Source organism: Schistocerca gregaria, unplaced genomic scaffold (genome assembly GCF_023897955.1).
Source record: "Schistocerca gregaria isolate iqSchGreg1 unplaced genomic scaffold, iqSchGreg1.2 ptg000317l, whole genome shotgun sequence".
In the NCBI taxonomy this organism is placed as follows: Eukaryota; Metazoa; Arthropoda; class Insecta; order Orthoptera; family Acrididae; genus Schistocerca; species Schistocerca gregaria.
The window spans coordinates 5,297,378-5,320,711 of NW_026061795.1; the positions used below are offsets into that span (position 1 = coordinate 5,297,378).

Below are 23,334 nucleotides of genomic sequence, written 5' to 3' on the forward strand. Positions count from 1 at the left end.
TTAAATGCTCTGGATAGTAGAACATCACCAATTGGGATTTTCTGTGATCTCTCTAAGGCTTTTGATTGTGTGGGTCATGAAATCCTCTTAGATAAGCTGAAGTACTATGGAATGAATGGTTCAGTACACAGACGGTTCACTTCATATTTAACTGGTAGAATGCAGAAGGTTGAAACAGTAAACCCACATAGTACACAAAGGGCAGCAGATTATTCAGACTGGGGATGTATCAAGAATGGGGTACCACAGGGTTCTGTCTTGGGGAATTTATTGTTTTTAATATATGTTAATGACTTGCCTAATTATATTCATGAAGATGCAAACTTGGTCCTCTTTGCAGATGACACAAGTATTGTAATCAAGCCTAAAAAGCAAGAATCAGCTGAGGAAAATGCAAATAATGTTTTTCAAAGAGTTATTAGGTGGTTTTCCGCAAATGGACTTTCATTGAACTTTGAAAAAACACTGTACATACAGTTCAGTACAGGGAAAGGCATACCACCGGAAATAAATATAGAGTGTGGGGGAAAATCTTTAGCTAAAGCAGATCGTTCAAAATTTCTGGGTGTCTGTATTGATCAGAATTTAAAGTGGAAGACACACATTGACAATCTACTGAAACGATTGAGCTCAGCTACCTATGCTATTAGTGTCATTGCAAATTTTGGAGACAAGCACATCAGTAAGTTAGCTTACCACGCATATTTTCATTCGTTGCTTTCTTACAGAATCATCTTTTGGGGCAATTCATCACTAAGAAAGAAGGTATTTATTGCACAAAAACACGTGTTATCAGAATAATGTCTGGGGCTCATCCAAGATCATCTTGTAGACAATTATTTAAAGAATTAGGGATATTGCCAGTAGCTTCACAATATATATATACAGCCTAATGAAATTTGTTGTTAGTAACCCAGATCACTTCAGAATTAATAGCACACTCCACAGCTACAATACTAGGAGACAGGGTGACCTTCACTACCGTTCATTGAATTTGACATTGGCACAAAAGGGGGTCAATTCTACTGCCACAAAGATTTTTGGTCAATTGCTAAACAATATCAAAAGTCTGACAGACAAACAATCGGCATTCAAAAGTAAGTTAAGAGAATTCCTGAATGACAACTCCTTCTCCTCCATAGATGAATTTTTTGACATAGGCCAAAGAAATACAGTAAGCTTTAACAATTGTACCGTATATAAGACTAACAATGATTACTTGGGATAAATGAATCTTGTGTACCTTGACACGTTCCACATCATTACGAAAGAATCGTGTTCATGACCCATGGAACAAGTAATATAACTAACTAAAACAGAATCTCCCTGATGAGAGGTACGAAACATGTACCACAATTTCTGCACCACATTGATTATTTTTAAACACCATTGAAATAAGGTATTTCAAAATATAAAGCAAACGAAGGAGCTAGCTAAACAAGAACATTTATCAAAGTCCGAACATTCGTTAATCAGTAAAATGCATGTGGTGTCCAATCTGCACCAAAAACCCATTAATGGAGAATCTGTTTTCTGGCCATACAACCAGATGACCCTGCTCTATACAACAAACATTTACACACATTTAACGATTCAAATACATTACCCCACTGCGAAATACATGAATATAAGTTATAAGGGTAACAATCCAATGAAGGTCCTAGCAAAAGAAACAGGACTTTCCTAATAACTCCGATACTCAGGATGCTCGGACTGGTGGTTCCCATCCAACAAAATCACACTCGATGTTTGAACAAACATAGCAGTCACGAAACAGAATCTCTCTGCTGAGAGGGAAGAAACATGTACTACAATTTGTGCAGCACATTGATTATTTTTAATGATCACTGCAATAAGATTTTTGAAAATATAAAGCAAATTAAGGAGATACCTATAAACGAAGATATATCAAATTCCGAACATCTGTTATTGAGTAAAGTGCATGTGGTGTCCAATCTGCACCAAAAACCCATTTAATGGAGAATCTGCTTTCTGGCCTTACAACCAGATGACCCTGCTGTAAACAACAAACATTTACCCACATTTCACGATTCAAATAAATTACTCCACTGTGAAATCAATGAATATAGGTGATAAAAGTATCAATCAAAGGAAGCACCTAGCAAAACAATGAAGTCTTTCCTAATAATTCGATGGTCAAAATACTCGGAGTGGTGGTTCCCATCCAACAAAATCACACTTGATGGTAGAACACATGTAGTGATGAAACGAAATCTCTCTATTGATGGGGAAGAAACATATACCACATTTTGTGCAGCACATTGATTACTTTTAGTGACCATCGCAATAAGATTTTTAAAAATATAAAGCAAATGAAGGAGATACTAAAACAAGAAAATTTATCAAATTCCGAACATTCGGTGTTCAGTAAGGTTCATGTGGTGTAAAATATCACCAAAAACCCATTGAATGGGGAATCTGCTTTCTAGCCATAAAACCAGATGACCCTGCTGTAAACAACAAACACATAAACACACTTCACGATACAAATACATTAATCCATTGTGGAATTGGTGAATATAAGTGATAAAGGTAACAATCAAAAGAAGCACCTAGCAAAAGAAAAAAAGTCTTTCTAATAACTCCAATAATCAGAACGCTCGGAGTGGTGATTCCCATCCAACCAAATTACACTCGATGTTTGAACAAACATAGCAGTCATGAAACGGAATATCCCTGATGAGAGGTATGAAACATGTACTACAATTTGTGCAGCGCAATGTTTATTTTTAGTGACCATTGAAATAAGATTTTTAAAAATATAAAGCAAATGAAGGAGATACCAAAACAAGAAGATTTATCAAATTCCGAATATTCGGTGTTCAGTAAGGTGCATGTGGTGTAAAATATCACCAAAAACCCATTGAATGGACAATCTGCTTTCTGGCCATACAACCAGATGACCCTGCTGTAAACAACAACCATTTACCCACATTTCACGATTCAAATAAATTACTCCACTGTGAAATTGATGAATATAAGTGATAAAGGTATTAATCAAAGGAAGAAACTAGCAAAAGAAATTTTGTGTTGAGAAATGATATTCATAGTCATAATACTAGAAACAGAACATCTGTAGACGTATCATATCATAGATTATCAAAACCGCATAACTCTTACCTAGTTCTTGGACTAAGGATGTTTAATAGACTAAGTGCTGACTTTAAAGAACTGCCTGTAAATATCTTTAAAGCTAAATTATACAAGCTACTAGTGAACAATCCATTTTATACCATTTGTGAATTCTTTGAAGATGAAAATATTGTATTCTAACGTGTACCTATTTTATGTTAACCAATTTACATCAATATAGTAGTTTATATAGAAATATATGCTCTTGACTTTGCTATTGCTGTAATCAGCCGAACAACAATAAAATAATAATTATTATTATATGCCTACTTTGGTTTCTAATAGCCGCATTTCTGAAGTTTTATCTGTTCGTCCCAAACTGACAGGCCCTCATCGGAATGGCTCGTAGTTTAACAGCCCTTGCACAATCCCATCTTGTCTTCTCTCTGAATTTTCCCATTGTCTATTCCCATTCCACACATAATTATTTCTTGCCCTGTTCTCATTTCGTCTCCAGTTGCCCTTGCTTTCAGTATTGGAATTTCCCTGGCAGTTATAATGTCGATTTTGCTGATAATTTTCATTGTTCCCATTATAATTACTTCGATAATTTCCACTCTTTCATTTCATACCAAAATTGTCACTACAATTCATAATCAAGTCAACCGAGTGTAATTTTTCGACCCCTGGAAAATTACGCACGTCAACACCTGGCCAAAATCCGCTAAAAGGAGTCGCCACCGATTTCATGGCTAAATTATCCCAAATCTCAGTTGTTTCTGTAATCGTGCTACCTCATTCTCATTGTCTTTAATTACGGCGTTACAACACTCTACATGATTCCCGACAGTCTTTACTTTTTCCACAACATTGTTTTCAAGTATTGACAATTTGCCATAGAAATTTTTCGTATGCAACTCCATTCTGGTAACCATTTCCTCCTCTGTAAGTTTAGAAATTTTTCGTATGCAACTCAATTCCGGTAATCATTACCCCCCTATCTAATTTTCCTTTCATTTGCAAATACTTCGAAAATTTTTGCGGTTTCTTCCGCTTCCCGTTTGATCGTTAGTTTGACTTTATTGAGCGTAACTTCTACGTTGACACCCTATCCTCAATCTTATTTGCACGTTATTCTAAATTAATTTTCATTAATTCCATGTCAGATCTGATACTTTCAGTTCCTTTAACGAATTGCTCAGCCACTTGGCTATTTTCTTTCGAAAGTTTTACTTCTACACGTTTTGCATTTGCTAACAATTCCAGACACTTTTATTTTCAATTACGTTCTTAAATTCAGAATTTTGTTTTAAAAGTAATCGCAACATCGTGGATGTATCTAATTCTTCGACGACATTTTTTGATAACTCCATTCCTGTACTGGTACAAACCTCGCCACTTGCATTCGAATTTGCCTAACCCCCCTCCTCCCCCCCCCCCCCCCCCCAGCAACAAGATTGTATGTCATATCCTCCATTAACGTCATTTTAAAGCAAGAAATTTTTAAACTTATTAACCCACAAAATACGTCTAAAAACAGTCAACAACATGAACAAATCAATATATGCACTTACCTTGTTTTTCGCATGGTCTTGCCGTTAACTGTAGGCCTAATTTTGTTGTTTCTTAATTGCTTCCGTACTTTAAAATATGTTATTTGCCTTCGTCATTGGATTCCTTTTCCTCTTCCCCTTTATTGGTTGATTTACTGTTACTGTACCTATTGTTATCTGTGAACATAGAACAAGTATCAGTTCGAACAATTCAATTTGAATCCCGGGCAGGAAGTTCCCATATGTATTGTACCTCTCTCGTCCGGGGAAGAAATATTGAATATCATCAATTATTTTATATGAAATTATGACACGTGTTTAAAAACCCGTGAGGTCTTCCTGGTTTCAATAGTGGACCACAAGTCCCCGTCAGTCTGTTCACTCTATTAACAGAGCATAAGAGACTTAAAGAGAAGGTAACTTCACAGTACGAACATTAAATAATTTAATTACCTCACCATGAATACTCTTTGTCTAGGGGTAACTTCTGGATTTGCTGTAATTGTTACTACAATGGGTCCTTGGGTTTGTAATATGCTACGTAACTGATACTGTTTAATGGCTTCCATATTATATATTTTCGTAATATCATCTTCATAACAATCAGTACTTCACCAAAATAAGCTTTCCCAACATAAGTCGTTGTCTCAAAATGTTCATCAACACGAATTTTCTCAAAATTTTCCATTTCTCATGACTTCTCATGACACTGTCTCTTGGACTTAGTATAACGTAACTGTTTCTGCCTCAACAATCCATGACCTTACAAAGTACGCAGGTGTACCAACATGAATTGAGCATACATATTTTTTACATCGCACGTATACATCTATGAAAACAGTGCGAAAATTGAATAGAGTTCTCAAATAGTTCTGCAGCAATGCATAATATTATTGTCCTGCAAATTATTAGTTTTTATAATAGAGCGATAATATATCTGTCTATGTTGACATAATTAAAGTTCACAGTAATTTTATATATAACTGTTCTTTCATGTCGATTCACAGCAACACATATATACCTTGTGGATTGTATCGATAGTTTCAGTCGTTCATTAAGCCGGGTTCACACACGCAACGAAAGTACCGCCACAAGTCAAGTCATTCTGGAGTGGCGCATTGAGCTACCGTTCACACAGGACGCCACAAATTCTTCGTAATTGCGCAGTTCGCAAAATGGCGTCACCTGTCTCGGCTGATTAAACGGCTGTACATATTACTAAATAAGATGTTTTGGAAACATAATAAATATAAAATATTACTTACCAAAGTGTTTCTCATCTCTCTTGTCTCGACTACACGTTATAAGAACCGGTCTGCAGCTTCAAACCAAGCAAGGCTGGGTTTATAAATACCGTCTGTAGATGCACCACTCTTAAGTGATTTCAGTACTTCTTTATGTTCATTCATGTAAGCATTTCGAATTTTTAATTTTGTTGTAGCTACATCAATTCCAGGTACATATTCACGCATACTGTTTACTATTTCAATTAAAGCAGCATCTCTCAAATTTCTGTCTTTGTATGGTTCGCTTTTGTGGTTCCAAAGGCATTCTCGTTCTTGATACACTTCCAAGAATCTCATAATTGTCGCTGTTGACCACTTTTTCAGCATATTAATAGCAAACTCCCAAACAAAAGCACTATCTACGAACGAATACGCACTAGAATGGTTTGAATCCAGCCACGAGGTAGCAATGGAATGACGTTATTCGATTGTGGAGAAGGCAAAATGGTGCAACAAAGTAGAACCAAGTTCAACTGTTTGTGGCGTGACAAAAGTTGCGCTTCTTAAATGGCGTCACCGAAAACTAAGAGTTCACACATGCAACTACAAAGCAACAGCAGTTCGCCATTAGCAGTGGCGATACTTTTGTTGCCTGTTTGAACATTACAACTTCGTGGCACATTTGCACAAAAACACGTTGAATGGAGAATAATTTTTGTAGTAACTCAAACAAGTATATTTATTACAATCTGAAGATCTGTTAGTTGGTAGGTGCACGTTGAGGCTCATTTGCACCCAAAACACATTGAATAGAGAGTAACCTTTGTAGCCACACAACGACATCACCCTGCGTTTTTTTTTTTTTTTTAAAAAAAAAAGAAAAAAAAGAAGAAAAAAAAACTTTACCTACATTTCGCAATTCGAATAAACTATTCAGTTGTGAACTTGAGAAACAATAATCTGATAAGAATAAAATTTAAAATAAGGGCAAACGAAAAGGATGAAGGCTTTCTAGTATCTCCCATATTCAGTATGCTGCAAGTGGTGGTTCCCTTCCACCAGATTTCAGGATATATGCTAGCTTCCTACATCTGCAGAGTAGATATGAATGGAGGAGGAGTTGCCACATTCATTAAAAACTGCCATAAAATCAAGAATACTAACATTAATAAATTCTGTTTAGAGCAGCATCTAGAAGCATGTGCAACAGATGTAGAGTTCAATAACAGATCCTATATAATAGTGACTATTTACCAAGCAGCTGCAGGAAATTATAATCTATTCATATCAACAAAGTTAATTATGGCAAAGTCTTGTGAGCTTAGTACAATTCGAAGTTACTTGTGTAACCAGTCTATTATAACTGGGACATTTCCTGATTGGCTAAAATATGCAGATGTTAAGCCTCTATTCAAAAGTGGGGATAAAGAGATAACATCAAACTACAGACTGATTTCATTTTTGCCAGCATTCTCAAAAATTTTAGAAAAAGTAATGTATAGGCAGCTTCTCAACCATCTGACCACAAATAACATATAAGCAAGAACACACTTTGGATTTCTGAAGGGTTCTGATATCGAGATGGCTATTTACACCTACAGTGAAAATGTACTTAATTCATTAAATAACAAATTATAAGCAGCAGGTATTTTCTGTGATTTGTCAAAGGCATTTGACTGTGTGAACCACAACATCCTTTTAAATGAATTAGAATTCTATGGTGTCACGGCAGTGCTGCAAAATGGTTCAAGTCATACCTTGGTAACAGGAAACAAAGGGTGTCAGTGCAAGGGACTAGTGAATTAAGTCATCAGTCATCAGAATGGGAAGAAATTACATGTGATATCCCACAAGGATTCATCTTAGGGCCATTGCTTTTTCCTGTGCACATTAATGATCTCTCATCAGTTACACAGCCAGAAGCAGAGTTCATTTTGTTTGCAGATGACACAAGTACTGCAATAAATAGTATGTCGAGTGTAGTTTTAGAAAGATCTGTAAATGATATTTTCATGGATAATAATAAATGGTTTAAAGCCAACATTAAACTTCGAAAAGACTCACTATATCCAATTCAGAACCTGTAAGAGGTTTCCACCCAGTAAATGCATAAAGTATGAAGAAGAGCAGACAGAAGATGTTGACAGTCTTAAATTCCTGAGATTACAACTTGATAATAAATTCAGTTGCGAAAAGCACACCACAGAACTGCAGTAACACCTCAATAAATCTGTGGTTGTAATTCGAGTGGTAGCAGACATAGGTTACATAAAAATGAAAGAGCTTCAAGTCAAACAAAAGTTTTTAGAGTACAAAAGCATGTAATACGTATTATTTGTGGAGTAAATTCATGGACGTCCTGTACATACCTCTTCAGAGAACTGGGTACACTAACTACTGCCTCTCTGTTTATTTACTCCTTAATGAAATTTGTCTTAAGTAATATATCTCTTTTTCCAACAAACAGCTCAGTTCATACATACAATACCAAGAACAAAAATGATCTGCACAAAGTCTTAAAAGCAATTACTTTAGATCAAAAAGGGGGTCAACTACTGAGAAACACTTATCTTCAATAATATGCCAGCAAAAATAAAAAATTTAGTTACAAATGAGAATCAGTTTTTAAACGAGCATGAAAGACTTACTAGTGGCCTACTCTTTCAATTCCACTGACAAATTTTTTAATAGAAACAAATGATGTTTCGTATATACTCACACTATTAGTTGTGGTTGATTGGGAGGTCGTTCCAAGGTGTGGCAGGCAGCGAAAGACGTCCCCGGAGGCTGATCAGAAGGCCTCCCCGATGCGTCTGACAAACCGGTTTCAGGCACTGTCTCTGGCTGAGTCAGATGCAGCTGCCTGCCCTGTTTCAGAGGATCATTCTCAGCCTTCAAGGTACGAGCAATCGCAGAGGGTGGGCTTACTGGTAGTTGGGAGCTCCAATGTTAGGCGCGTAATGGGGTCCCTTAGGGATACGGCGGCTAAGGAGGGGAAGAAATCCAGTGTGCACTCGGTGTGCATTCAGGGAGGAGTCATTCTGATGTGGAAAGGGTCCTTCCGGATGCCATGAAGAGCACAGGGTGCAGCCAGCTGCAGGTGATGGCACATGTCGGCACTAATGACGTGTGTCGCTTTGGATCTGAGGAAATTCTCTCTGGATTCCAGCGGCTATCTGATTTGGTGAAGGCTGCCGGTCTTGCTTACGAGATGAAGGCAGAGCTCACCATCTGCAGCATCGTTGACAGAACCGACTGCGGACCTTTGGTGCAGAGCCGGGTGGAGGGTCTGAATCAGAGGCTCAGACGGTTTTGCGACCGTGTTGTCTGCAGATTCCTTGACTTGCGCCATAGGGTGGTGGGGTTTCGGGTTCCGCTGAATAGGTCAGGAGTTCACTACACTCAGCTGGCGGCTACGTGGGTAGCGGAGGCTGTGTGGCGTGGACTGGGCGGTTTTTTAGCTTAGAAGGCCTCGGGAAAGTACAGGGTGGGCTGCAATGTCAAAGGGTGCTTGGCAATTACAGCACGTGCTTGGATCAAGGAACAGTCGGAATTATAGTTGTAAATTGTTGTAGTTGCGCTGGAAAGTCCCTGAGCTTCAAGGGATAATAGAAAACACAGAAGCTGATATCGTTATAGGTACAGAAAGCTGGCTAAAGCCTGAAATAAGTACTTCAGAAATTTTTACGAAGTCTCAGACGGTGTTCAGGAAAGATAGATTAGGCAGAATTGGTGGTGGACTGTTTGTGTCTGTCAGTAGTGGTTTATCTTGCAGTGAAGTCGAAGTAGATACTCCATGCGAATTGGTATGGGTGGAGGTTATACTTAACAGCCGACTTAAGTTAATAATTGGCTCCTTGCGGAACAGTTCAGAGAAAGTTTGAGTCTCGTAACAAATAAATACCCCACTCATACGGTTATAGTTGGTGGGGACTTCAACCTACCCTCGGTATGTTGGCAAAAATACTTGTTAAAAACCGGTGGTAGGCAGAAAACGTCTTCCGAGATTGTCCTAAATGCTTTCTCCGAAAATTATTTCGAGCAGTTAGTCCACGAACCCACGCGAATTGTAAATGGTTGCGAAAACACACTTGACCTCTTAGCTACAAACAATCCAGAGCTGATAGAGAGCATCATGACTGACACAGGGATTAGTGATCACAAGGTAGTTGTAGCTAGGTTCAATACAGTTTCTTCCAAATCCATCAGAAATGAACGCAAAATAATTTTATTTAAAAAAGCGGATAAAGTGTCACTAGAAGCCTTCCTAAAAGACAATTTCCATTCCTTCCGAACTGACTATGCGAATGTAGACGAGATGTGGCTCAAATTCAAAGATATAGTACCAACAGCAATTGAGATATTCATACCTCATAAATTGGTAAGAGATGGAACGGATCCCCTGTGGTACACAAAAAAGGTCCGAACGCTGTTGCAGAGGCAACGGAAAAAGCATGCGAAGTTCAGAAGAACGCGAAATCCCGAACATGGGCTAAAATTTACAGACGCTCGAAATTTGGCACGTACTTCGATGCCAGATGCCTTTAATAGGTTCCACAACGAAACATTGTCTCGAAATTTGGTAGAAAAACCGAAGAAATTCTGGTCGTATGTAAAGTACACAAGCGGCAAGACGCAGTCAATACCTTCGCTGTGCAGTGCCGATGGTACTGTTACCGACGACTGTGCCGCTAAAGCGGAGTTATTGAATGCAGTTTTCCGAAATTCCTTCACCAGGGAAGACGAATGGAACATTCCAGAATTTGAAACACGAACATCTGCTAGCATGAGTTTCTTAGAAGTAGATACCTTAGGGGTTGCGAATCAACTCAAATCGCTTGAAACGGGCAAGTCTTCAGGTCCAGATTGTATACCAATTAGTTTCCTTTCAGATTACGCTGATACTATAGCTCCCTACTTAGCACTCATATACAACCGCTCGCTCACCGATAGATCTGTACCTACAGATTGGAAAATTGCACAGGTCGCACCAATGTTCAAGAAGGGTAGTAGGAGTAATCCATTTAACTACAGACCTATATCATTGACGTCGGTTTGCAGTAGGGTTTTGGAGCATATACTGTATTCAAACATTATGAATCACCTCAAAGGGAACGATCTATTGACACGTAATCAGCATGGCTTCAGAAAAGATCGCTCTTGTGCAACGCAGCTAGCTCTTTATTCGCACGAAGTAATGGCCGCTATCGACAAGGGATCTCAAGCTGATTCCGTATTTCTAGATTTCCGGAAAGCTTTTGACACTGTTCCTCAGAAGCGACTTCTAATCAAGCTGCGGAGCTATGGGGTATCGTCTCAGTTGTGCGACTGGATTCGTGATTTCCTGTCAGGAAGGTCGCAGTTCGTAATAATAGACTGCAAATCATCGAGTAAAACTGAAGTGATATCAGGTGTTCCCCAGGGAAGCGTCCTGGGACCTCTGCTGTTCCTGATCTATATAAATGACATGGGTGACAATCTGAGCAGTTCTCTTAGATTGTTTTCAAATGATGCTGTAATTTACCGTCTAGTAAGGTCATCCGAATACCAGTATCAGTTGCAAAGCGATTTAGAAAATATTGCTGTATGGTGTGTCAGGTGGCAGTTGACGCTAAATAAGGAAAAGTGTGAGATGATGCACATGAGTTCCAAAAGAAATCCGTTGGAATTCGATTACTCGATAAATAGTACAATTCTCAAGGCTGTCAATCCAACTAAGTACCTGGGTGTTAAAATTACGAACAACTTCAGTTGGAAGAATCACATAGATAATATTGTCGGGAAGGCGAGCCAAAGGTTGCGTTTCATTGGCAGGACACTGAGAAGATGCAACAAGTCCACTAAAGAGACAGCTTACACTACACTCGTTCGTCCTCTGTTAGAATATTGCTGCGCGGTGTGGGATTCTTACCATGTGGGATTCACGGAGGACATCGAAAGGGTGCAAAAAAGGGCAGCTCGTTTTGTATTATCACGTTATAGGGGAGAGAGTGTGGCAGATATGATACACGAGTTGGGATGGAAGTCATTACAGCATAGACGTTTTTCGTCGCAGCAAGACCTTTTTACGAAATTTCAGTCACCAACTTTCTCTTCCGAATGCGAAAATATTTTGTTGAGCCCAACGTACATAGGTAGGAATAATCATCAGAATTAAATAAGAGAAATCAGAGCTCGAACAGAAAGGTTTAGGTGTTCGTTTTTCCCCCTCGCTGTTAGGGAGTGGAATAGTAGAGAGATAGTATGATTGTGGTTCGATGAACCCTCTGCCAAGCACTTAAATGTGAATTGCAGAGTAGTCATGTAGATGTAGATGTATTAGCATTGTTATATCAGCTTAAGAATAGGATGTATTGTATATACTCATGCTATTATTATTGTTATTACAGCTTTAAATAAAATAAAAATATGAAAAAAAATAATTGACATTTTCCACATCCATGAGGATCTCCTCAGCATGGATCTATAGACTGAAAAACTAATCTAATCTAAGATTTCCAGTTGATGGGAAAATAAACATTGCATCTGTACAATGGAATCTCCCTGCTGTAAGGAAATAAAGCTTTACTACATATTGAAATGTACATTGATTGTTCCTAGTAAATCATTTTTATATGGTTTTTAAATATATAGAGTAAATGAAGGACATACTAGTCACCCCCCCCCCCCCCCCCCCCCATGAACCATGGACCTAGACGTTAGTGGGGAGGCTTGCATGCCTCAATGCCTCAGTGATGCAGATCGCCATACCGTAGGTGCAACCACAATGGAAGGGTATATGTTGAGAGGCCAGACATACGTGTGGTTCCTCAAGAGGGGCAGCAGACTTTTCAGTAGTTGCAGTGGCAACAGTCTTGATGATTGACTGATATGGCCTTGTAACACTAACCAAAACGGCCTTGCTGTTCTGCTACTGCAAACGGCAGAAAGCAAGGGGAAACTACAGCAATAATTTTTCCTGCGGACGTGCAGCTGTACTGTATGGTTAAATGACGATGGCATCCTGCTGGGTAAAATATTCCAGAGCTAAAATAGTCCCATATTTGGGTCTCTAAATGGGGACTACTCAAGAGGACGCCATTATCAGGAGAAATAAAACTGGCATTCTACTGATCGGAGCATGGAATGTCAGATCCCTTAATCGGGCAGATAGGTTAGAAAATTTAAAGAGGGAAATGGCTAGGTTAAAGTTAGATATAGTGGGAATTAGTGAAGTTCGGTGGCAGGAGGAACAACACTTATGGTCAGGTGAATATGGGGTTGTAAATAAAAAGTGAAATAGTGGTAATGCAGGAGTAGGTTTACTAATAAATAAAAAAATAGGAGTGCAGGTAAGCTACTACAAACAGCATAGTAAACGCATTATTGTGGCCAAGATAGACATGAAAGACCATGCCTACACCAGTAGTACAAATTTATATGCCAACTTACTCTGCAGATGATGAAGAAATTGATGAAATGTATAATGAGATTAAAGATATTATTTAGGTAATGAAGGGATGAAAATTTAATAGTCATGGGTGACTGGAATTCGACAGCAGGAAAAGGAAGAGAAGGAAACATAGTGGGTGAATGTGGATTGGGGGTGAGAAGTGAAAGAGGGAGCCGTCTGGTTGAATTTTGCTCAGATCATAACTTAATCATACCTAACACTTGGTTCAAGAATCATTAAAGAAGGTTGTATACATGGAAGAATTCTGGAGATACTATAATGTTTCAGATAGCTTATATAATGGTAAGACAGAGATTTAGGAACCAGGTTTTAAATTGTAAGACATTTCTAGAGGCAGATGTGGACACTGACCACAATCTATTAGTTATGAACTGTAGATTAAAACTGAAGAAACTGCAAAAAGGTGAGAATTTAAGGAGATGGGACCTGGATAAATTGACTAAACCAAGGGTTTTAAGTTTCAGGGAGAGCATAAGGGAACAATTGACAGGAATGGGGGAAAAATACAGTAGATGAAGAATGTGTAGCTCTGAGGGATGAAGTAGTGAAGGCAGCAGAGGATCAAGTAGGAAAAAAGATGAGGGCCAGTAGAAATCCTTGGGTAACAGAAGATACATTGAATTTAATTGATGAAAGTAGAAAATATAATAACGCAGTAAATGAAACAGGCAAAAAGGAATACAAACGTCTCAAAAATGAGATCGACAGGAAGTGCAAAATGGCTAAAAAGGATGGCTAGAGGAAAAATGTAAGGATGTAGAGGCTTATCTCACTACGGGTAAGATAGATACTACCTACAGGAAAATTAAAGACACCTTTGGATAAAAGAGAGCCACTTGTATGAATATCAAGAGCTCAGATGGAAACCCAGTCTTAAGCAAAGAAGGGATAGCAGAAAGGTGGAAGGAGTATATAGAGGGCGATGTACTTGAGGACAATATTATGGAAATGGAAGAGGATGAAGATGAAGATGAAATGGGAGATATGATACTGTGTGAAGAGTTTGACAGAGCACTGAAAGACCTGAGTCGTAACAAGGCCCCAAGAGTAGACAATATTCCATTGGAACTACTGACAGCCTTAGGAGAGCCAGTCCTGTCAAAACTCTACCATCCGGTGAGCAAGAAGTATGAGACAGGTGAGATACCCTCAGACTTCAAGAAGAATATAATAGTTCCAATCCCAAAGAAAGCAGATGTTGACAGATGTGAAAATTACTAAACTATCAGTTTAATAAGTCACAGCTTCAAACTACTAACACGAATTCTTTACAGACAAATGGAAAAATGTGTAGAAGCTGACCTTGGGGTCAGTTTGGATTCCGTAGAAATGTTGGAACACGTGAGGCAATACTAACCCTACGACTTACCTTAGAAGAAAGATTAAGGAAAGGCTAACCTATGTTTCTAGCATGTGTGGACATAGAGAAAGCTTTTAACAAAGTTGACTGGCATACTCTCTTTCAAATTTTAAAGGTGGCAGGGTAAAAAAAAGAGAGTGACAGGCTATTTACAATTTGTACAGAAAGCATATGGTAGTTATAACAGTTGAGGGGCATGAAAGGGAAGTAGTGGTTGAGAAGGGAGTGAGGCAGGGTGGTAACCTTTATCTGACGTTATTCAATCTGCATTTTGAGCAAGCAGTAAAGGAAACAAAAGAAAAGTTCAGAGTAGGCATTAAAATCCATGGAGAAGAAATAAAAACATAGAGGTTCGCTGATGACATTGTAATTCTGTCAGAGACAGCAAAGGATTTGGAAGAGGAGTTGAACAGAATGGACAGTGTCTTGAAAGGAGGGTATAAGATGAACATCAACAAAAGAAAAACAAGGATAATGGAATGTAGTCGAATTAAGTCAGGTGATGCTGAGGGAATTAGATTAGGAAATGAGACACTTAAAGTAGTGAAGGAGTTTTGCTATTTGGGGATCAAAATAACTGATGATGGTTGAAGTAGAGAGGATATAAAGTGTAGACTGGCAATGGCAAGTAAAGCACTTCTGAAGAAGAGAAATTTGTTAATATCGAGTATAGATTTTAGTGTCAGGAAGTTGTTCTTGAAAGCATTTGTATGGAGTGTAGCCATGTATGGAAGTGAAACATGGACGATAAATAGTTTGGACAAGAAGAGAATAGAAGCTTTCAAAATGTGGTGCTACAGAAGAATGCTGAAGATTAGATGGGTAGATCACATTACTAATGTGGAGGTATTGAATAGAATTGGGGAGAAGAGGAGTTTGTGGCACAACTTGACAAGAAGAAGGGACCAGTTGGTAGGACATGTCCTGAGGCATCAAGGGATCACAAATTTAGTATTGGGGGGCAGCGTGGAGGGTAAAAATCGTAGAGGGAGACCAAGAGATGAATACACTAAGCAGATTCAGAACGATGTAGGTTGCAGTAGGTACTGGGAGGTGAAGAAGCTTGCACAGGATATTGTAGCATGGAGAGCTGCATCAAACCAGTCTCAGGACTGAAGACCACAACAAAAACAACAACAATACAACAACTTAAAAAAGTATATTTATTAAGATCAAACAATCTGTTAGTTGCTAAGGTGAACATTGTGACTCATTTGCACCAAAAACAAATTGAATGGAAAATAGTCTTCGTAGCAACACAACCACATCACTCCGCTGTAATGAATAAATTATTCAAATGTGAACTTGAGACATATATATATCCAATTAGAATAAAATTTAAAAGAATGCCATACCAAAAGAAAGAAGGCATTCTAGTGTCTCACTTTCACCAAAAATACATTGAATGGAGAGTAATCTCTGTAGCCGCACAGCTACATCAGCCTGCTGCTTAGAACAAAACTTACTACATTTTGCAATTACAATAAACTAGTAAACTGTGAACTTAAGAAATATATCTGAAAATAATAAAATTTAAAAAAAGGACATACCAAAAGAAAGAAGGCTAGCTAGTGTCTCCCACACTCATTATGCTGGTTGTGGTGGTTCCCTTCTACCAGATTCACAGCAGAGCGGAAAATAAACATTGCACCTGTACAATGGAAGCTCCCTGCTGTGACAAAATCAAGATTTACTACATATTGTAGTGTACATTAATCCTTCTTAGTGATCCTTTTATATGCATAACAAATATGTAAAGTAAATGAAGAACATCTAAAAAAGCATATTTATTAAGATCAGAATACCTGTAACTTTGTAAGGAGCATGTTATGTCTCAATTGTACTAAACGCATATTGAATGGAGAATAATCTTTGTAGCAACACAACCACATCACATTGCCGTAAAGAAAAGAAAAAAAACTTTACTACAATTGGTAATTCAAAAACACTAGTAAACTGAATTTGAGAGATATATTAGAAAAGAATTAAATTTTAAAGAAGGCTATACCAAAAGAATGAAGGGTAGCTAGTATCTCCCACACCCATTATGCTGGTTGTGGTGTTTCCCTTCCACCAGGTTGCAAGTCGATGGGAAAATGAACATTGCACCCGTAGAATGGAATGTCCCTACTGTGAGGAAATAAGGATTTACTACATATTGTAATATACATTGATTGTCCTTAATGACCTTTGTGATATAATTTATAAATATATAAAGTAAATGAATGGCATACCTAACATGTATATTTATTAAGATCCGGAGGTCTGTAAGATGGTAAGGTGCACACCATGTCTCACTTGCATAAAACATTATTGAATGGAGAACAATATTTGTAGCAAAACAAGCACAAGAATAAAATTTAATAGAAGGGCATACCAAAAGAAAGAAGGCTTTCTAGTATCTCCCATAGTCAGTATGGTGCATATTTTGGTTCCCTTCCACCAGACTGTAGACGATGGGAAAATAAACATACCAGTACAGTGGAGTCTCCCTGTTGTGAGGAAAGTTAGACATACAACATTTTTTAGATATACAACATTTTGTAATGTACATTGACCATTCTGACATGATTTTTAAATATATAAAGTAAATGAAAGACATATCTAAAAAAAATATATTTATTAAGATCCAAAGATCTGTAAGTTGGTAAGATGCAGGTTTTGTATCATTTGCACCAAAAACACATTGAATGGAGAATAATCTTTGTAGCATCACAACCACATCACCCTGCTGTAAAGAACAAAATCTTTACTACATTTTGCAATTAGAATAAATTATTTAACTGAGAACATGAGAAATATATCTGATAAGAATAAAATTTAAAAGAAGGGCATACTAAACAAAACAAGGATTTCTAGTTTGTCCCATAGTCAGTATGATGCATGTGGCTGTTCCATTCCACAAGGTATCCAGTCAATGGGAAAATAAACATTGGACTCGTACAATGGAATCTCCATGCTGGGAGAAATAAAGATTTGCTACATATTGTAATGTACATTGATTGTTCATAGTGGTCACTGAGATTTGATTTTTAAATATTTAAAGTAAATGAAGGACATTCCTAAAAATGTATTTATTAAGATCCGAGAATCTGTTAGTTGGTAAGGTGCACATTATGTCTTATTTGAACCGAAAACACATTGAATGGAGAATAAACTTTCTTGCCACACAACATGATAACTCTGCTGTAAATAACAAAACCTTCCCACATTTCACAATTCAAATAAATTATTCCACTGTGAACTTGATGAATATAACTGATATGATTATAATTCAAAAGAAGGACATACCAAAAAAGAAGACTTTCCCAGTATCTCCCATGTTCAGTATGCTGGATGTGGTGGTTCCCTTACACCAAAATCCCATTCTATGGTATAATAAACATTGCAACCATGCAATGTAATCTCGCTTCTGTGAGGAGAGATAGATTTACTCCATCATGTCAAGCAAATAAATTTTTCTTTGTAAACATACCGATACAACATCTAACAATATAAAGCACTAGAAGGACATACATAATTAATAAGATTTAGAAGTTTGGAATATCTGTTGGTTAATATTGTACATGCGGTGTCTCATTATAAAGATATACCAAAAGAAAGAAGATTTTCCTAGTTACTCCCATAGGATTTGGTGGTTCCCTTCCACCAAAAACACAGTTGACGGAAAAAAATTGCAGACATACAATGTAATTTCCCTGCTTAGAGGAGAGAAATATTTTCTTCTTAGTGAATATTGGGATATGACTATGTAAAATATAATGCAAAGGAAGGACATTCTTAAACAAAGCACAGTCTTTCTTGGCGTATTCCACTGACGCATTCTTCTTGCGTTATCAGCAGAGTGGTGGCGTAGTCTTGTCGCAATGTTTCAATGAGTTTCATACCCATCATTTTCTGGTGAAGTGTTGGGATGCTTTGTTCTGCATATCTATATGTCGAGCAAGCCACACGTGGACTCCCGCTGAGATCATCCGAGGAAGTGAGGAGGGAGACCAGCAGGGTACTCAAGAAAGCAAGAATGCCTGAGAACAACATTTAAGCAGAAGAGCACAAGGCACTGATGAACCTTCACGATCACAGGGGTCTAGCGGTCTTAGCAGCAGACAAAAGCAATGCGACAGTCCTACTGAAGTCGGAAGATTACTGGTAGAAGATCTACATCTTAGTGAAAGGTCCAGCATACAAAGAAGTGGGGAAAGACACAATTGCTTCTGTTACAGGCAAGACCATCAATCTTCTCAATAGCTCAAGACTTGACAGAAACACCATCAGGAAGCTTTACCCTTGGGCACCGGTTCCACCAAAACAGTATGCGCTCCCAAAGTACCTTAAGGAGAATGTCCCACTACATCCTATATTGAACACCATAAATTCTCTGATGTATGGTGTAGCCAAGCACCTAGCACACCTGTTAAAACCACTCGTGGGTCATTGCCCTCCCCATGTCAAGAACTCGACCAAATTTGTTAAGGTACTCCAAGGGTTACATCTGGACGAGAAGGATCTAATAGCTGGCTTTGATGTCACTTCTGTTTTCACCTGTGTGCCTCTGGATGATTCCGAGGCTCTGCTTGAAGATCACTTCGATGAGGACACACTCAGACTCTTTTGTCTTGTGTTAACCACAATGTACTTCAAATGTGGTGGGAAATCAACAAACAGATGGTGTTACCATGGGTTCCCCTCTGGCCCCAGGTATGCCAACTTGTGCATGGAGCCCTTTGAAAATGTGGCATTGAACACTATCTGCCATAAACCAAAGGTGTTCTACAGATACATAGATGACACTTTTGTAGTGTGGCCCCATGGTATGAAAAAACTATAGGAGTTCCTACACCATCTCAACGATGTACATGATAGCATCAAATTTAGCATGGAGGTAGAAGAGAATGGCTGCCTTCCCTTCTTGGATATTTTGACCAGGAAAAATCCAGACAGTACATTGGGACATTTGGTCTACAGCAAGATGATGCACACGGACTTATATCTCAATGCTTGGAGTTGCCACCATCCAGCAAAATGTAACACAGTAATGAACACCTTAGTACAAAGAACCTGGTCAATCTGTGACAGCGAGAGTTTGCCATGTGAGTTAGCACATATGCGGGAAACCTTCTTTAAGAGCTACACTGTGACACAAATAAGATACGCCTTGCATGCAGACAAGGAGAAACAAGAAGAAGATAAGCAAAACGTGTGGCGTTTCTGCCATGTGCTGGACTGCCAACAGCCAAGATCATAAAAATATTAAAGAAACAAAATAACGACCATCTTTTGTGCACCAAAAAAGTCAAAGATATTCTTGGCTCAACCAAAGACCAGCTGGGGTTGCAGACACTGCACATTTACAGTATTGAGTGCGAATGTGGGATGGAATATATCAGGTAGATACAATGATACATCAGAAACGTATGACTAGGACAGACAAACAAGTCTGCGGTAGCAAAACATAGCATTATCAAGGGACAATCAGGTAGATACAATGATACATCAGAAATGTATGACTAGGACAGACAAACAAGTCTGCGGTAGCAAAACATAGCATTATCAAGGGACACATCTTCGAAGAAGCTGTGCAGCATCAACAGTTTCTAGGGCTCGATCTTCAAAGAGGCAGTGGAGATATGTCTGCACAACAATTTAGTAAACAGCGGTAGCGGTTTTCAGCTCAGTGCAGCTTGGAATTCCACAATTGACATAATACATCAGGAACACTCTGATCTGAAGGCAGTGGCATCCGCAGACAGATTGGATAGCCACCTGGTCTAGATACTGGGCAGGGCCGCAGCCCCTGCCCCCACTAATACCCACACGGTACTCCCTGAAACGTTGTGACAAGATGACACCACCACTCAGCTGATAACCAGAGAATAATTCATCAGAGCTTGTTTATCAAACTCTGATAATCTGTTAGTTAGTAAGGTGAATCTGGTATGTCATTTCCACCACAAAACCCATTCAAGGGATAATAATCAACTTAGCCACACAACCACATCACCCAGCTGTAAAGTAAAAAAATTTGAACATTTCACAAATCAAATACATTTTTCCACTGTGGACTGGAAGAATGTAACTGATAAGAATGCAAAGCAAAAGAAGAACATACCAGAAGAAAGAAGATTTTCCAATTATCTCCAGTAGTCAGTATGGTGGATGTGGTGGTTCCCTTCACCAAAACACAGTCGATGAGAAAATAAACATTGCACCCATGCAATGAAATCTCCCTGCTGTGAGGAAAGAACCATTTACTATGTTTTGTATTGCAAATAGATTGTTCTTCGTGAACATAGGGATATGACTATCAAAAATACAATACAAAGTAAGGACATACCTAAACAAAGCCGATTTATCAATTTTAAAAAATCTGTTAGTATGGTACATGTGGTGTTTCATTTCCACTGAAAACCTGTTGAAGTGAGAATAAACATTGTAGCCAAACAACAACATTACCCAGCTGTAAAGGATAAAAAATTTACAACATTTCAAAGAACAAATAAATTATTCTACTGTGAAATTGATGAATATAACTGATAAGAATGTAGGTAAATGAGAACATACAAGAAGAAAGAAGAATTTCCCAGTCTCTCCAGTAGTCAGTATGCTGGATGTGATAGTTCCCTTACACCAAACACCCAGTGGATGTGAAAATAAACATTGCCACCTGTTGTAACCTCTACAGGAATGCCACGGATTACCGCTAACCAAAATGTGGTGGTATCGACTGGAGCAGCTGTGAACAAACAAGAATGGAATGGAAGGACAGTCAAGATGACAGACAACCAAGCAAGGTACCAAGATCAACAACAAAGTATTAAGCAACAGGGTCATAAGAGATAACCTCACGAAATCAAACTATGCCCCCTCGTAAACGGAAAGCAAGCACACACAATGTGAACACGATGTCTGTAAGCGAGATGTCTACTGACTCAATGCAAGCACCAGGCTGCCTCACTGAGTGAGAGGCAGGGTATTTTGCTATTGTCCACTGGGCCACATGCTCCACAGTGGCGCCCCCACATTAGACTCAGGGTCAGTAGCACGTGCAGCCACAGCATTCGGGGTGATTGCTCCAGAGACCTCTAGTGGTCATCAAGTTCCATGCGGTCTCCTGTGGATTTGAAACTCATGGAGCTTGGTACCAGATCCTTCTCCCCCCCTGCATTGGGGTGAAAATGCCCCTGTCTGTGCTGCGGTGTTCGGCAGATGGGAGAAGACCCAGGCTTGTCAACTGCCATTGTCGGGGAGGAAGGGACACCCGAGGTGTCCATGTCAGCCAAGCCAGAGGCCAGGGTGTTGCAAGGAGCTTCCGATCCAGCTCAGGATGGGAATGGTTGGCGGTAGGCTTGCGGGGATGTAGCAACCGAGGGCAGTGGCAACGACTCAATGACCATGTCTGTACCTGAAGGAGGTAGTGTAGGAGGAGGTGGCAGCGGTAGTCCGACAGGGGTACATGGATGGAGCTGGTTATGATGGTGGGGCTAGAATCCTTTCGACACTTGCACTGACGTCACACACTGACCATGGGCCATGACGACCATGGCAGACGCACAGCCCACCTTGCTCCCTTACATGCGGGCCCACAAGGCCATGCTCGGGGTGTAACGCTGAGATGGCTAAGAGTGGGGTGGGAAGTTGACAGCTTCAGCAAATGGAGCAGGGTCTGCAACTGTCGCCCAAGGAGGAGCTCTGTCAGACTATGTCCGTCAGTTGGTGTGTTGGGATATGTGCTCAAGAACAGGGTGAGGGCTGATGTCGTTAGAGATGTTTCCACTACCTTTGTCAACTGTTGTTTAAATGTGCTGTTCTCAGCCATTGGTATTCCGATGTGTGAGGGCTGCCCCAGTGCCGTAGGCCGACGCATCCACCACCACAACCAAGGTGCGATCTAGAGATGAGGGAGTAACTCAAGGGGCACACTTCAGCATCGCCTTTAAATGAAGAAAAGCCTGGTCACAGGCAGGAGTCCTATCAAAAGGTACCCCTTTGTGATGCAAGTGATTGAAGGGTTGAGCAACAGAGGCAGCTTGGGGCAAGAACTTTAAGTAATAAGTAACCTTGCCCAAAAACACCTGGAGTTCAGATAAGTCCTTGAGATGAGGAAGGGCCTCAATGGCCACGACATTGCAATCTGAAGGGTGAATGCCATCTTTGCTAAGCCAGTGGCCTAAGTATTCCACTTCTAGTTGAAAAAAAAAACAACACTCGTCCAGGTGACAGCGTATACCCACTGATTGCAGAGCGTGAAACAAGGTGCTGAGGTTGTGCAAATGTTCCTGGCAGGAACGCCCGGTGACTGATATGTCATCTAGATAATTAACGTAGGCTGGGATAGGCTGTGGCATAAGCTGCTCCAGGAACCATTTTCAAATTAGCTGGCACTGAAGAGACACCAAATGGAAGGCGCTTGTACTTGTATAAGCCAAAAGGTGTGTTGATAACCAAGATGTTCAAGGAATTGGAATCCAAAGGTAACTGGTGGTATGCCTCAGCCAGGTTGATCTTAGAAAAGTACTCGTCCCCACAAGTTTGGCGGGAAGTTCTTCCTGTTGGGAAATGGGGTAAGTGTCTACTAAGGACTGAGCATTGACAGTAGCACTGAAGTCCCAAAACAGCTTAAGGGACCCATTGGGTTTCCATATAACCACC

At 39.3% G+C, this 23,334-nt stretch overlaps 1 long non-coding RNA gene across 2 annotated transcripts in view; it reads right to left on the bottom strand.

Annotated features, from left to right (window-relative positions):
• The window catches only part of LOC126305479 (uncharacterized), a 117,083-nt gene extending 96,182 nt beyond the window's left edge, over positions 1-20,901 (bottom strand). The window contains exons 1-5 of one of the 2 annotated variants that reach the window (XR_007553523.1): positions 20,795-20,901; positions 17,977-18,097; positions 16,236-16,357; positions 8,592-8,740; positions 4,668-4,823 (exon numbers count right to left, since the gene is read on the bottom strand). This is a non-coding gene — a long non-coding RNA (uncharacterized LOC126305479). The remainder of the gene's footprint in view (positions 1-4,667; positions 4,824-8,591; positions 8,741-16,235; positions 16,358-17,976; positions 18,098-20,794) is intronic. The other variant, XR_007553524.1, reaches the window with a different exon arrangement.
• Between the last annotated feature and the right edge of the window lie 2,433 nt (positions 20,902-23,334).